This window comes from Tamandua tetradactyla, chromosome 4 (assembly GCF_023851605.1).
Source record: "Tamandua tetradactyla isolate mTamTet1 chromosome 4, mTamTet1.pri, whole genome shotgun sequence".
Classification (NCBI taxonomy): domain Eukaryota; kingdom Metazoa; phylum Chordata; class Mammalia; order Pilosa; family Myrmecophagidae; genus Tamandua; species Tamandua tetradactyla.
The window spans coordinates 179,342,449-179,359,389 of NC_135330.1; the positions used below are offsets into that span (position 1 = coordinate 179,342,449).

Genomic DNA, 16,941 nt, shown 5'->3' on the forward strand with positions numbered 1-16,941 from the left:
GGCATGAATAGGTTGACAAAGCTGTAGTGGCTGTACCCTCCCCTACAAGTTCCCAAATGCACAGAGGCAGTCCTACTAATTTAAAAGTGATTATTTAAAAATCATCTTCCAAATTGCTTTATCTTTTTAGTGATCACACATTATTACATGGCTACACTTTTAGCATAAAATGTATAGAAATATTATTTCTAACAAGGAGATAAAATTGTCCTTGATAAATATCACTTGAGGTCATTTTTATATTTTTTCCATAAATTTTATCTCCTGGCTCTGATATTAGTTCTATGTACTCTTGATGTATTAGTATGTCTTTATGTTTGTATGTCTTGGTGGTAGCCCAGCAGAGTGGATAAGAGCAGATTTTTGGCTCTGCTCTTCAGGGTTTATTCCTGGTTGTGCCACTTAGGAATTATACGTACTCTGACAAATACCTTAGTCTCCTAATCTATAAAATGGGAATGGTAATTCCTATTACCTAAGATTATTACAGCTGCAAAGGAGTTAATATTTGTAAACCACTTGACCAGCATCCAGTACATTGTAAGGACTCTGGTACATTATATAAAGTTTGCGCATTTTTGTTTATAACACATTTAATCTTTATAAATTTGAGGATATTTGGATATTTTCTGATTTCTAAAATAAAATTTTAAAATTAAAAGGCTTGAAAGGATTTTTAAGAGGCCAGGAATAAAGTGCCTTTATATTAAACTCAGAATCCACAGAGAAAAAATACCCTCAAAGCTTTATTCATTTCATAAATAATGTATTTTATTTTATTGCATATGGCTATTAAGGAGAGCATCCATGATCAATACAGACTAAATACAATGCACTATTCTAGTTCCATTTATTCTTGTCTCCAGCAGCGTCACATTTATCCTTATATACAGCGTGTACATTGGAAGACAGAGCAAGATAAGTTAAGTCTCTTGTCGTATCACAATAGCAAGAAATATATTTAACATCTTGATATCCAGAAACAATACGTACCCAAAAAGAAAACACTGTTTAATAACTGTTAAAGTTTATATAGCAAAAAATATTTTAAATTTAAGGTAAGTCAGGCAAAATGTACAAAGACCCAATATACATTGTGAAATTTTAGCAAACATAACATTTATACATTTTGGTTCCATTCTGTAAACTAAATTAAAAATGTAAATATTGCATATGCCTTTTTTTTCTTTGAAATGTACAGGATAGAGGAAAATTTAGTACATTATCAACTTTTTATTCTGCTTGTTTTAAAGTTGCAGTATGAACATGAACCATTTGTATAGTGGCATAACTACTCTAAGTTCAGAGCGCTACTTAAATACGAGTCAATACACTGTATTTTCAGCAGGGTCCATATTCAGTCCTATTGTACCTGGGGGTGGGAGGGAGTTACATAGCAAATACCACCCATCAATTCCTATTCCCCAAACTAAATAAAAATCTGAGGACGCTTTATACATTTCAATAAAGTATATTATACACGGAAATTGACCTTCAACTAACATTGTATGGCCTGTGCACGGCTGTGATGTGTAAATTTGGGAAATTAAAACCTTAAAAATGTTCAGGGGGATTACTTTACATTCAACTTTGTCTTGTAATACAATCCTCTGTTCTAAAAGTTCAGCATGTAAGCAGGAAGACTTTTGCATTGCCATTAAATATATTTTTAAGACATTGAATTTTTTGGTCTTCCTCTAAAAAGCCTCATTTTATTAATGCATTATTCTATAGTGATATATATCTATATATTTATATATATTTTTCTCCATAGCGTGGATTTTTTTTTTCAAAAAAAAACAAAAAACAAAACAAATCTCACATCTCCAATGCATTAGTGTAACATCTATATGACTATCAGATAAGATAGGCACTGGGGATGCACCCAAGGGAGGAAAACGTCTGCAAGTCTCCAATCAGACGTGTCAAGGGATGACATAACATTCTGCTGGTCTAGTACAGCAGCTCTATGTGACATCTGCGATAATCGCCACAACACTGGTATTTTCAGAATACTGAAAACATAAAACAAGGGTCGTCTTGTCAGGAATTTTTTGACAAGTGACATGTACTGCAAGATTGTTTTTCTTCTTTTTCTTTTCCCTTTAGTAACAAGGGAGCTGGAATGCCTCTTTTTATGTTTTTTTTTTTTTCCAATTTTTTTGTTGTTGTTGTTGTTTTTCAGGGCAGCCTTGTTGGCTGGCACAAGAGCATTATATTAAAGATAATAAATACTTATTATTTTTTTTAATCTGCCAAACCCGTGACCACCCTTGAATTGCTAGCATGCCTACGTGAATTTTTGGTAAAGAAACGCAAGCTCAAGATTAAGGATAGCAGAGAAATTTGAGCTTGTAAATAGGATAAAAGGCTTTTGCAATTTGAAGTACCTACATAAACATCTACATAGAGAAGATTAAACAAGTCTGTTAAAGGTAAAAAGAGATATTCACCCCCTTCCCGGACCCTTCCCTCCCCCCACCCCCAACAACCCAATACAGTTTATGATTTTCAAAAGTAGGTTGCTTCAGTTACATATAATAATTATTATTTATTCATCTGTCTTCAAAGTCCAATCCCAAATTCCATTTCAGTTTAGAAATATCAGCCCCACACTGGGCTCTGTCAGTAAGCAAACACCGCAGGTACCTGGACTGAAGTCCCACCAGCAGGTACCTTCTTGGACCAGTTCCATAAGGCCGATGACCATGGTTTAGACACATTCAGCAGAGAGGTCCTGCCGTACCCCAACTACGCAAATCCGGCTTTACCTTGAACTGAGGTAGGACTGTGGTAGTTTTGAGTGTATGCCAGTAAATACCAGATTTTACCACTTTAACGGGTATTAGTAGAATCTCCTAGCATGCCAAGGGAAATCTGCTTTGCCAAAATGAAAGTGAAAAGAAATTCAGACACTGGCCACAATTTAAGAAGGCCAATGGAAACATCCCATTTTCTTTAGCATGACTCCTTCAGCTAACTTTGTTTTAAAACAAAACAAAACAAAACACAAAGACAGCAGCACAATGACGGATGCCAAATACAGAGGACCAGTATGTGAGGCAGGTGTTCTTGTTTCCTTGTTGATTCCTTGTCCAATACAGATCATAAGTGTTTCGAAACTTAGTAATTGCTCAGATCCAAAAGTAAATTGTAAGCAGCTTCAGATTAAAAAAAAAAAAATGCTGAGCATCTTCTTTTATGTTATTCTCTGATGTGTGAGGTCATGGTGATAAAGTCAGATCTTCACTCTGCAAAAGTAAGGGGAAAAGTCAGGAGTGATTGTCACAAGAACACAGCAATCTTTGCACTTACAGAAAAGGACCTTCTTAACCTGCCTTTAGGAACTGCGTCATTTTCATAAAATACAACTCTAAGAAGCAAACATTTCCTCATTTCATTTTCCAGAAACAAGTTAAATGAGTAAAGTCCAAATTGGTTTTACTGGAAGAAGAGCTACTGGGTTTATAGTGAGTTGTGAGGACTATAGAGTAAGGTTCCTATTTTCAATTTAACAAAAATATTCCCACATATTTTGGGGAAATCATTACATTGGTCAAGATGTAGAGGTACGATTTTATCCTTCAAATTTAGTAGCTGTGTGCCCTGGGAACTATCACTCTAACTTTTTTTAGGTCTCAGTTCTTCATGTGGCTGTGGGGTAAATAAAAACGAATGCATTCCTCACAGGGCTGCTGAAAAGATAAAAACACACATATGGTAAAGTGCTTTTAAACTAAACTTAATATACAAATGTTTATTGTATTAAGGAAGTGGGAGACGTAATGAGTCTATACTTCCACCCTTAGAAAATTCTTCCAATTCAATTAAGCCTAACCTACTCCTAAGAACTACCAAAATATTTAAAAGCTCCTTTACTGACATATTTATTGTTATATTACCCTCACTATTAGAAAAGATTTCTTTTCATTGAGCCCACTCTCATATGTTCCAGTTTAAGTGATTTACTCTTGCTCTGAGCGCAGTGGTGACATGAACTAAGTATACTTAACCAGAGCTAATTGCTTCCTCCCTTCCAAGTTGAAGGATCAAACTTCTTTAACCTTTCCTCAATTTCCAACATGTTAAGCATATTTTTACTTGATACATTCCTTTCTTTAAGGTGCAGACTAGACTTGGGACATTTTGACATCTAATAGCATAGCTTTTTTTGGTGTTGTTGTTAAGCTTCCTGGCTTTTTATCTGAAATGCCATGTTGTTTATTTTCATCATTGACCATAATCATAGCTAATTCAGTCACACATGAACACTGCTGGTCTTAAAGAGGTAAATTTTCTTCCTTTGAAGTTTTATTTACATAAACTTTGTTTCTGAACACTTGTCTAAAATCATTTAGCACTCTGCTCCTATACTCTTACCACACTCCCTGGTTTACATTTTTTGTGAATCTAATTATTTTCTACTCTGATTGAATACAGAGGACTGATCCCAGGAAGGGAGAAGTTTCTGGTGTTTTCTGAAGCTGAGAGTGAGTGCCTGAAAATCATTTTTTGGTTCTGCTCTGCAGGCCGTTGTTCCTTGCCATAAAATTGAGGCAATGCATTGTAGAGTCAGAAAAACCTAAGTTTGTACAGATACAGTATTTGTTAACGTGTAAGGGAAATATTATATCTTATAATGTCTCCTTTAAAAAATCCCCTACAATCTTATATTTTGAGGCAATGCTTTATCTCATAATTTTTTTTCTTTTCTTTTTATTTGCACGGGCAGGCACCGGGAATCGCAGCCCGGTCTCTGGCATGGCAGGCGAGAACTCTGCCTGCTGAGTCACCGTGGCCTACCCCATATCAAAATTTTTAAAATGTTTTAAATTCTTTGAAGATTTAGAGATAAATATTCTACAAATGAAACTACCAAAAACAGAGCCCCAAATTTCCTCCTAAGATCAATTTTCTAGCTATTACATGTATTTGTGTTTTTCAGTCCCCCAAAATTTCATTGATAGCCATATTTATTTGCACCTCCTAAAAAGAAGACATTTGCTAAAATTCAACTGGACTTGCATTTCACCCTGAAGTGAGTTAGCATTGTGAGATGTATTCATTTAAATGGGGGCCTATTTAATTTACTTTTTATTTACATTTGCAAATCCATGGAGCCCCTGAAGGTTTTATCCACTTTTTAAGGATGCTGTACCACTGTGAACACAACTATTATCATTAGATCTTTATAAACTCTCATTAAGTTAAAATTCTATTGCTTTAAAGCATGATACAATTATCAAAATTGTAATTTCTAAGTATTAGTATTTTGAAAAAAGAGGGCTTGCCAAAAGGCAAGAAAATCATTCATTCACTCAATGAACTTTCAGCAATTTTTTTTTAATTGCACTCTGCTGCAGAGATTAATCTAGGCATATAGGGATATAGATGACTAAGAGAGAGTTCCAACCTGAATGGAAATCATGTGACAGTTATTCTAATTGTCAGAGGAGTAAAAGAGTTCTTTAAATGTGTACAGCTTCTGCAAACAGGTGGGATTTGACCTGAATTTTGAAGGATTACTAGGGTGTGGTTACCAGAAGAGGAAGAAAAGCTATTCCAAAGAAAGCAATAGAAGTGAGAACTGTCACCCAATAAAGTTATAAAATGTGATTTTGGGATAGTAAGTAAACACAATTCCCTAAGATGAGACCTTTGGTACAGTGGGCCTAGGGCCCTCTCTGAAAACTCATAGAAGGAAACAAGATCCTATTCATAGGCCATGGAGAGCCAGGGGTGATTTTAGGGAAGGAGACTGACAAGAAAAAAAAAAAAGGAAGATGAAGCTGTTCATAGCACATGCTGAAGGAGGCAACGAGGGTTAGACAAGTGAGACTGGAAAGAGGATGGCCAGCAGTTCAGAGATAGGGGACTGGGGCTGGGCACAAGGAGTGCTTGAAACCCATTTCTAAATGTGTAAACGCTCACTGGATCAAACACAATGAGAGTGTAGCTTGTCTCCTATTATGTTAAAGAACAATTGGTTTCTGCAGCTGCCTCCTGTCACCTCCGCTGCCTCCTAAGTCTCCTCTCGGCCTAGGCAATTTTACCCTCTTGCTACTTAGCACTATCACTTAAAACTCTACTGGTTGACCACAGATTCTCCCCAGCATGGCTGAGGCTCATACAAGTGGACAGTCTGAGATGTTCAGAAGTACTTGCACCAAACCTCAACATAACAGCCATCAGGAACAATCCTACTGAGGTGGGGAAAAAAACGCAAGGGAAAGGTTGGCGAAAACAGCTCAGCCCTGGCTCAGATGACTCCTGTCTTACTAAGGCCATTGCAAAAGGACTCTGATAGAATGGTCATCTAGGAAACAGAAATACTCACTAAAAAGCCACAAAATTGAAAAAAAGAATCCATTTAGGAAACCTAACTCTAATTTTTTCATTTGTTTTAGAAAGAAGGCCTGAAGCAGAAGCTGTCCGCCTCAACGGACATTTAAAATACCCTCTTCAAATGTGAGCCAGCTGTAAAACCTTGGTTACACGTGCAGGACCCCTGAACTAGCACCAGCAACAAGGGAACCTGGCCTGAAAGAAAAAAAGTGGAGGTGGAAACTGCACAGGAAACATGCCTGCGCCAAGATGATTACCACATGGCAATCAGTCAAGCAGCTTCTCCGCAGTTCAGGCCCAGCATTCAGACATCAAAAACTCGGAGTTCGTGCCCCTGCTTGCCGACCACCATTGAAAGGCTGCAGCGGCCACCCACCTGACACCCACCCATCAATGTCACCCCCCTATTCTCAGGCGGAAGGAGAGATGGGGCGGGAGCTGTGAAATACCGCTGCACACATGAACCTAGGTATGCGGATGCATTTTTGCCTTTTTGTTTATTTTTGTTTAAACTAAGTCAAATTATCCCTCCCCCTGAAAATTATTCTGGTTCATCCAAGACTGCTAACATTACAGTTCTGACATTCTCCATCTTTATATATTTTTGCATCCTAATCAGGAGATTCCAGCAAAAGTGCATTTCATTATCTAGGTTAACTATACCAGAAACAAAGAACAAAATATTAATTTTATGGTCACTCTACTCTGAGTATTCTTTAAAATGGGAGACATTCTTTGAACTTATTGTGTAGCAGTAAAACAAAAAAAAAAAAATTGGCAAGAATCATGTGTTCTTCATGAGTGCAATTACAGAACAATAAATACAGGAAGCTCTCCTAGACATAATACACATAAAAAAACACGAAAATCTATTGATACTCCAATGCACTGTACTAGTCTATCATTTGGATATCTTTTTAAAGAAATGCATTCACAGAAATATCTACCTACAGTGACATGATTAATTTTCTTTTTTTTGCCAAGAGATGAAAATTGTTCCATATGACACAACATGTAGGCCAGTGATTTCCCTAACTGTTTTCTATTCTGTCACATGTGACAAACGATGTTCATAGGTGGGTGACAACCCCATGTGCCAGTTATTATATTTCAGAATAACTATAATTCCACCCTTTTCTCTTTCACTTAGAAGACAAGAGCAATCAGAATGCAAATGGTAAATGTGCTGTTACTAAAGGTTCCACCTTCAATCCCCTCTACTAGGGAGGAAGGAGGGAGGGAAGGAGAGAAGGAGCGAAGCAAAAAAAAAAAAAAAAAAGGGCAACTGTTGAAAACTTTGTTATTAAAAAAAAGTAGTAAAACATTGCAGCATTCAGCACAAACATCAAAAGACCAGTGGGCCACACCACCACTGAGTGGGGCACTGTGATTGTAACCACATGAAAAAAATAAAAAGTAAAGCTGAACATGAAGTCTAGAATAAGAATAAATCAAGGAAATTTTCCAGGCAAATAAAACCAAGCAGCATTTTAGATACACACTCTGACTTGCTACTACTTTTTGGTTATGATTTTTCATGAGTTTTGGGAGTTGGTCCATGTCTGACATTGGGTCTCATTTCAGTGTTCAGATCTAAGTACGTACACCTCAGTCATGGCAACTGTGACTCAAACGCCAGGATTCTCTCTACAGAGAGGCTCCTGGGCTCTGGGTCACAGCGAAGGCTGAGGGTGTTTAGCAGACTTCGGTGAGCTGCACTGGAACAGATGGAGTGGAAATTTATCGAACAGGTAAAAAGCGTCAACGTTCTCAGGAATCAGGAGCATTGCCCGTATTGATTTGCATGATAAAATGAAACAATATACTTTTTAAAATTAAAATTTATATTTCTATTAGCAACTACGATTAAATAAGAAATAAACCCTAAGATCAGTCCAAGTATGTCCTTGGGGCATATCTCAACACCCAGTTTAGACTTTTACGTTGAACACAGAATTAGGAGAGAAAATAAACCTCTCCTAATTTCTCAGTTACATGAGAAATTCCTAGAAAAATAAACCTAATTCTGTATCTCCTTACTTCACTAAAAGCAAAACATTCTAAGAATATGCCCCCCCCCCAAAAAAAAAAGGTAAGGTGGGGTGTGATAACAAATGAGCCAGAGGTTCTAAGAAAAACGTTTACTTAAAAATTCTTTTAAATTGGAAAAAAATTCACATCAAAGGAAAACACGGAAAAATAAGTTTCCCATGACAAATGGGGGCAATAACTTACTTTACCAATCCTACTTGTGAAAGATTCAGAACTTTCTTTTATATGAGCTCACTGCTTCCACTGACAATTAAAATCACTTCATTCTGAATGCTTGTTATTAAAAGAACTTTCCTAACATCGAGTTGTAACTTGATGTTAACAACACAACACAAAGCAAGATGAGACAATCTACAAGTCTGGTATTAATAAAAGGTAACTTTCTCCTTTAACTCCTGTTTAATCCTTCACATAAGACCTTGTCTTAATCACCCGGAGCTAGCAATAGCTAAGTTTCCAAAACATTAACCACAGCACTTCAGATTTCATCTACACATTAGAAATTTCACATACATGAACCTGTATTAATTTTATAGTGCATGGCCTCAGCAGATTTTATGTTTTAATACTTAAATATTTGTTTCTTTCCAGTGTTTGCTATTAAGAAGACTTGACATGTACATCATGTGTGCAATTCTTCCATGGCAAGAATTTTCAGCCATTCCTGCAGCTACATCATTCAACAGACATCAGAGAAATATTGTTGATCAGCATGCAGCAAACACCAGAGATGAAAAAAATGCCCCTTGAATTGCTGATGGGCCCTTTTTTTGTCTTAAATCATGACATGCTGGGACTTTTCTTGTTGAAAACCAGATGAGGAAGCATAAATACTTTGCCCAAAGCCTCTCAGCTGCTCAGTGGAAAAGCTGAGAACCTCACCTTCTCCCAGAAAACTTTTCTCACTGCTCCACACTGGGCCAGCCATCATCAAAGTTTCTTTGAAAAGAACAAATGATGGGTGGGATTAGGGAAGGAGTGGAGCAGAGGTCTAAAACTTGCACTTGGCAACCCAGAATTGAAAATTTTACACTATACCATGAACTCTTCATAAAGTTCTTCTCAGGATGGCAAAGGCAACACAGACAATCTTTTTGAGTTCCATGAAGGAGAGACCATGACTTTTTATTTTTACCTTTAGGTGCCCAGCATCTGGCCTAATGCTTATTAGGTTCTTAATAATGCTCTGCTGAAAAGAATTGAAATAAAAAGCACATGTGGTTTATGCCACTTCTGTAGGCAAAAATAAGGGTTTTATTCTAGTACTGGTGATATTCCTTACTTACTAATTCAAAAAATAAAATCTAAAGGAGGAGAAATCTTTATAAGTGTCTGAGACCCAAAAGAAAGAAAAACTTTTCATCGTACATGAGGGTGATGTTCTAAGGAAGAGGTAAGCAAAGTAAGGCTGTCCGGCCCTATCTGGCCCACCACCTATTTCTGTAAATAAAGTTTTAGTGAAACATGGCCATGTTCACTCATTTACGCATGACTGCTTCTCTGCTGTAATAGTAGAGTTAAGTAGTTGTGACTGAGACTGTATGTCCCATAAAACCTAAATTATTTACTATCTTGCCCTTTCCAGAAAGTTTGCCAATCCATTTTCTACATGGCAATTTTTATTTAAAAAAAATATTTGCCAAAATCCCATAAATTTCCATCTGTGTGTTATACTTGGAAACTGATAACCTCTTTGAAAATCAGCTGTAAACTTACATTTAGTTGAAATGTAATACTATCTACTCAAAACTGCCATCCTGTTATAGAACCTACTGAAAATGAGGAAGCAAGTCATAAAATCATTTATTAAGTTGGTGCCATTTTGGAATTAATTTACCATAACTATAGCTCTTCTATTTGGTTTTTCATGCATAACACAAAAGTATAAATAAATTTGATGATTATTAAACATACCCTATACTAGCCATTTTCTCAACTTTGACAGAGATAAAGTCATAATCTTTAAATCTACAATTCAAAAGTGGGACAACATGTCTTGACTCTCTTGGGTTGGCTGAGAATGTGAATATAAGCATTATGCTTCTGCCCTAAGGAATGAAAAGAATATTTGGACCGAATGATTTATGTTGCTTTAAAATCACAAATATCCTATGAACAAAGAAATTCTTTCCTCAGATTTCTTTAACATGTTTGTCCTTATGAATTTATACTGGTGTAAAAATGTACATTTATGTATACTATAAAAATATACTTCATATATCTGAAGTTCAAAACTTAAATACTATGTTTTTTCCCATGAAATTAAGTGAAGGTAGAATGCCTATTTAATATAATCCATTTCCAAATATCCTATTATTGTAAATCATTTCAAGTGAGCCTTCTTTCCTTTGAATACTTAAATATTTCTGTTGCTTTTTTTCTGGTTTTCTGATTCCTTTTTAATTGTTATTAAAATAGAAATAAGTATTTTCCAAAGTCTGAAATCATTACAAATAAATTTCAAATCCCCCGTGTAATATCACTGAATAAGAAACATATTTATGAGTATGGTTAAAAAGGTATACGTTTGGAATTTTAAATAAGTGTTGTTTTTCACATTTAACAATCATGCAGTAATTTGGAACTATATTTAAAAATACAGTATAGTGTAGTGTTTGTCTTTTATGACAGGAAAAAGAAAAAAAGACCACACCAGGGGAAAGGACATCTAATCCACATCTGCCTTGATCACCATGCCTAATGATCCCTGGCTATCTTATTCCAGATGACGCATTTCTATGGGGCACAGATACAGAGTGGCCCCAGCAGTCTCTGCTTCTAATCTCTATGGGCAAGCCCCTCTGCCTGAGTAACAGCCCCATGGCACAGGATTTCACCTAGGTCTCTTGGCTCGGAGGGTGGGGTGGGGGACGGGTAGCATCTCATTTTAAAGCTCTAATGCAAATGAGCATGCAGCCTTTAACCACAGGACCTCCTAATAACATCAAGGTTAAGAGCTCAAACCCTGCTCAGTAATTGAAAGTGCAAACTCTCTTTGCCAGAGTCATGCAGAAACATTAATTCCACCCAACCAGCGCTTTCAAAAACATGCTACTGTTCACTGGGAGCCTAGGAATGACTCAGTGTGAGCTGTCCCCAGGCCTTAAAACCACATGCCATTCTGATGGCTAAACATGATGTAGGTGTGGAGAGTGTACTGGCCACACCAGAATGAGGAGCCGAGGGTTCGCGTCTGGGAACCACTATTTACAATCCGTGTCATCTTAGACCCATCCACCTCTCTGAGTCTGTTTCCTCATGTGAAAACGGGGATATTATCCCCTGCCCTAAATTTCTCACTGGGTCATTGTGAAACTATCAAATGTGATTTTTATGCAGAATATTTATAAATAAGGAAGCATATGCTATTAATGTAACCAGCATTTTGTGGTTGGATTGCCTTTGCTTTCTCCACGCACCTTCAAATGATGTATACATGTAGCCACATGTTGTGTTCTGAGCAACTACAAACACTTGGCTAAGATCAGCAGCCCGGAGATGCCAAGGAAACGCTGACTCCTCCCACTCTGCTTTTCTGGCTAATTCATGGAGCCACAGGGGTGGTGTCTCTCAGCACATTTGCCACCTCAGATTGTTCCTCATTCAAAATTATATTCATGAATGACATCACGAACAATTGCAACTTCAAACAGCAAATAAACAACTGATGAATGCACAAAAACAATGGCAAATAGCTCTCAGAATAAAATGAATAAACTTGTTTTAATTGGATAGAAGCAGAACAGAAGTAGAATTGTTTTTCTGGGGGTAACCAGAGGCCATTTAAAGCTAATAGTTCTCAAACACTGCAAAGAGCTAGGGCCTTTGCCTAGCTGCTTTCTTCACGCACTGTGGATGGTAAAACAAAACAAAGCAAAAAAAAAAAAAAAAAACCACCCTGAAAGGGGCTACATATGTCCATAGTGCAAGGCAGCTGCACTGTTAGAGAATACACAAATCCCTTTAATTTTACATGTACTGAGCAAGTACAGTGCGTCATAAACTAACTAGACTCTGTCTAGTCCAGGTCATGGGGTAATAGCATTTTTTTATTCTCTTTGGTTTATATAAAAAGGTACACTGAAACACAGAGCCACATTTAAGTCCCTCTGCCCCAGATGAAGGAAATTTACATTCAAATGAAGTACAATTTATTCAAATTTCACTCATGAAAAACAGAAAATTACAAACTATCTTTATAAAGCTCATTTACGTAAAGAAAAAAAGAACCAAAGAGAGAAAGGAAGGAAGGAAGAAAGAGCAGCAACAGCTGCTGATGGCCAGGCCTTGGAGAGGGAAGGGAAAACAACTTGTGACTCCCCTTCCCCACTGGACTGCTGAGGACCCCCCAGTCTAGGCTTCCCTCCCCAACTTCCACAGGACTCCACAGTCATTTAGAAAGCGCCCAGTTCAAGTGAAGTTACTGCACACGCTTTCATCCTAAATGTTAAAGTGTCTATAATAGAAAAAAAAAGTCTAAGCAAAATAAACACACTGAAGAATAACTTCTTTAGCCTTGGTAAATCCTAAAATGACAATGATCTTGTGGAGAGTTTTAATCACCCATGGAGCTGGCAGGGGCGTGATGCACCAGCGGAACCCAGACTTGGGGTGGCAAACTGGCCTTGGTGTTTTTAAAAGACTCCTCAATAGATTCCAGTGAGTAACAGGTGGGAAGGAAACCATGGAATCCAACGTCTCCTGGAGGGCCCAGCCAGGTGAAATGACTTGCCTAAGGTCACCAAACTGTTAGGCTTAGAGCAAGCGTGAGTCTCCTGTCTCCTGCCTCTCCATCTCAGGAAGTTTCCACTCTCCGGGAATGAAGACCTAAGACAGAAAGGTAGAGAGCGCCACATCCAGCTCGTGTCCAGACTGGAGCACAGCTGTAACATTCCTGAGACGTGATCACACACATGTCTAGTTACCCTACCCTCTTTACCAAGGAGTAGAAAGCAGCATGAAGAAGTAAATATTTAAAGATATAAACACACAATTTCCCAAAGTGCCAAAGTTCTGGAAACGGGGGACATTATTAGCTAATTATAATGAAGATATTTTTCACATGAAAGGAAACTTGCACTCTGAGTGATCATTACAAAGTCACATTTCCAGGGTTCTCAAAGCAATGCATGAGGTTTTTTCTTTTTAAGACTCATAAGGATGAGATGTAAAAGAGCTTTACCTTGTTCAGCGTCTCCTTAATAATTAATATGACAAAATCAGGAGACAAATTGACAAAACCATAAATATAACCCAGGTACTACAAATAAACAAATTCCTTCCAGGAGAGCATCACTCAGATTAGGGATAATTCATCCAGGGAAATCAACTAGATCATTTAAAAATTTTTAATTGTCTAATTTTGTGATATACAGCATATATGAATTAAGATGAAGTAATTGTTATTTTCCTCCAATTTCCTTAGAGAAAAAACAGGCCATTTTAAATTTCTACCTGTTTTATTCGGGCTTTAAAGTGACATAAGCAGAGTAACAGAAAAATAGCTTCCTCATAATTTAAACCATATTGAACTGATACAAAACAACAAGTGAATCGAAGCAGTTGTGAATATATCTTACCAATCTGCTTATTATAAGGCAGGCTGTAATAAACATAAGAGGTTCTAGGGGGCAGCGCCTCTGGCCTACAGGTGTCCGTGCAATAGCCCTTATTTTTAGTTAGATAACTTCCTCTCCCCAACAATCACATGGCACCAGCTGCCTTTTATTCATCACTTCTTCTGCCATTATTTTGTATTGATAGACTTACTTATTATTTTCCAAATGAAGGCACCATGTTACCTAGAAGATAGAAAACCCGACAGCAAGAGGCTTATAGAAAAAAACACACCCTCTACAGACCAGGAAAAGGGGTCTCCGATGCAGCTGGGACAGCCAGGACACAAGGTCTGGGCTTGCTTCTCAACAATTCCAGTCCTCAGTTTTGTCATTTAACAAAGTAAGAATACTGACAAGAACAAAGCCAAACAGGTTGTGGTTAAACTAAGTCAGAACATGGGGGTAAAAAAGACAGCGTCTGTATTTTAGAAACACACATATTCTTTGAGACCAATGGAAGTAAGGTTTACTGATTTGGAATTGAAATTTTCTGTAGTGCACAATCTAATTCAACCTATCTGTATAGCTCATTTGAACATATAAAACACAGGGAGCACAGAATAAGAAAAGAGGTCCTTTAATCCCGTATAGATTATTGTAATGCCTGGAAACATCCTAGAAGATACTAAGCTGATAATCAAAAAGTATTGGCAAAGTTCCCTGAGGGAGGGGAGAAAGAATATGGAACTATTAAACCTTACCATCAGGGAATTCCTTGATATTGTGTCAAACTTTAGGTATATCCAAATCAATAGGCCATGCCCTCAGTCATGAAGCTGACTCTTACTAAGTTTATGCAAGTAGCAGAGAAGCTGAGACTACCTATAGGCACGCCTAACAGTTACTTCTGGAGGATCTCTGTTGTTGTTCAGATGTGGCCTCAGTCTCTCTAAGCCCAACTCTGCAAGTGAAATGACTGCCCTCCCCGCTACGTGGGACATCCAGGGGTGAAAGTCTCCCTGGCGATGTGGGAGATGACTCCCAGGGATGAATCTAGACCTGGCACCATGAGATCAAGAATTCCATCCTGACGAAAAGGGGGAAAAGAAATGTAATTGATAAAGTATCAGTGGCAGAGAGAGCTCAAATAGAGTTGAGATGCTACTCTGCAGGCTGCTCTTATGCAAGCTTCAGGTAGACCTTGCTACCTATCATAACCTGCCAAACCCCAACCAGGACATTCCAGCCAATCCTAAAGAACATTTAGGGCAATATATAAGATTCCACAAGGGTTCCATACACTTGAGTAACTTTCCAGAAACCTACAACCTCCAGATGGGTCCCTGGTCCAGGTAAGTCCTGAAGCCTAGCCCAGCCTCTCCAGAACATCAAATGGTTCCATCTCCCTACCCCATGTTGGTGACAGACCCTTCCAATGTTGGAAATTTAGAATTGCCATAGCCCAAACAACCCTAAGGAGAGGTATAGAAAGATCAAGGGTGATGTTGGAATTATACATAGAGGATAGGACTTAACAAATGTATATGAATGCTGAATCATTGGATTGATGTCTCTTGTAGTCTCCAGTATTTTAGAGCAACTAGAAGTGGAAACCTAGAGTTGTGAAATTGTAACCCATGTCAAAGTCTGAAATGTGTTCTACAACTAATTGTGGTGCTGTGCTTGGAAATTTATACCTTTTTTGTATATATGTTATTGTTCAAAAAAAAAGAAGGAAAGAAAGTCGACTGTGATGATGAGATAGTCTTTAAGCCCTCTAACCTCCTGTATTTGGGAGCAGCAGAAGGAAAAATATGAGAGGTGTGTGGTGGCCCATGACAAACTCTGGAGTCTGTCCTGTGACCACTTATTGAGGAGTGCTTTGAAAACCATTGCTTTTTTATTTATTTGCTTTGTATATATGCTACACTATACCAAAAAAAAGTTAAAAAAAATAAGAATACTAACAAAAACATACCCTACAAGGAGGTTATGAGGATTCAGTACTATTTAAAACAACTTTCATTAATTGTCATGTGCGATAGAAACAGAAGTATATATAATAATAAGTATGTAACACAATGACTAAACATTTGTGCTTTTATGTTGCTTTTTATCTTTCAAAAAGTTTCCCCTTGCTATCCAAACCTTGATTATATCTCAGTGTCTTCATTCCACTGAAAAACATGTAAGGCTTTTCAAATTGTATACAAATTTCTTTTGAGAAAGTAATTCAAGAGTTGATATTTTCCTCACCAAATACAAAATATCACCCAGGGCTACTACAAACATTGCAACAGACTTAGATGACTCTAGTATAAAAGATTAAATGCTTTACACATTGTTCTAAAGAGAATATATTATCCTTTTACATCATTAAATATGACCCAAAATCCTTATACTGGCTGAACAGGTCCTACATGTTCTGGCCCTTTATTACCTATTTCACATCACGTACTACTCTCCCCCTTACTCCCTCTCTGCCAGCTCCCCTGGTTTTCTTCTTATTATAAACACATCTGGTAACCTTCCACCCCAGGGCCTTTGCACCTGCTAATTATGCTGTCCACTAGATACTGCTTTCTAACCACACACAGCTTGACTGGCTCAAATGTTACCCTCTCTCTCTCCCCTTCTCCTTCCTTGTTTTCCAGAGAAGTAATTACCAATTAAACAGTAATGTGTTCTGAACACACTTCAAAATTGAGCTTATTTCCTAGTTTCAAAGGAAGACAGTTTATTGAAGACTTGTCAACTTCTGTTTTCCTTCTAACTTGAAATCCACACCTATTTCTTTCTAGCCTGTACTACAATATTTTTCAAATAGATAAAATATTTTCAAGGAATTTAACATGCAGTAGTTGGCCTCTGGTAATGAAAAAATGTTAAAATGTAACAATTTGGTTACATTTAAAAATTAAAAGGAGGCGCAAACTTTACTGCCACTGCTCCTTCTGCTCCACACATCCCGCCTTTCCACCTTTCC

The 16,941-nt window shown here is 37.4% G+C and overlaps 1 protein-coding gene across 1 annotated transcript in view; it reads right to left on the bottom strand.

The window, feature by feature from the left end:
* Nucleotides 1-742: 742 nt before the first annotated feature.
* Nucleotides 743-16,941, bottom strand: part of IRS2 (insulin receptor substrate 2) — a 32,781-nt gene continuing 16,582 nt past the window's right edge. The window contains exon 3 of the mRNA XM_077158664.1: nucleotides 743-3,251. The gene's annotated coding sequence lies outside the window, so the exon portion shown is untranslated. The remainder of the gene's footprint in view (nucleotides 3,252-16,941) is intronic.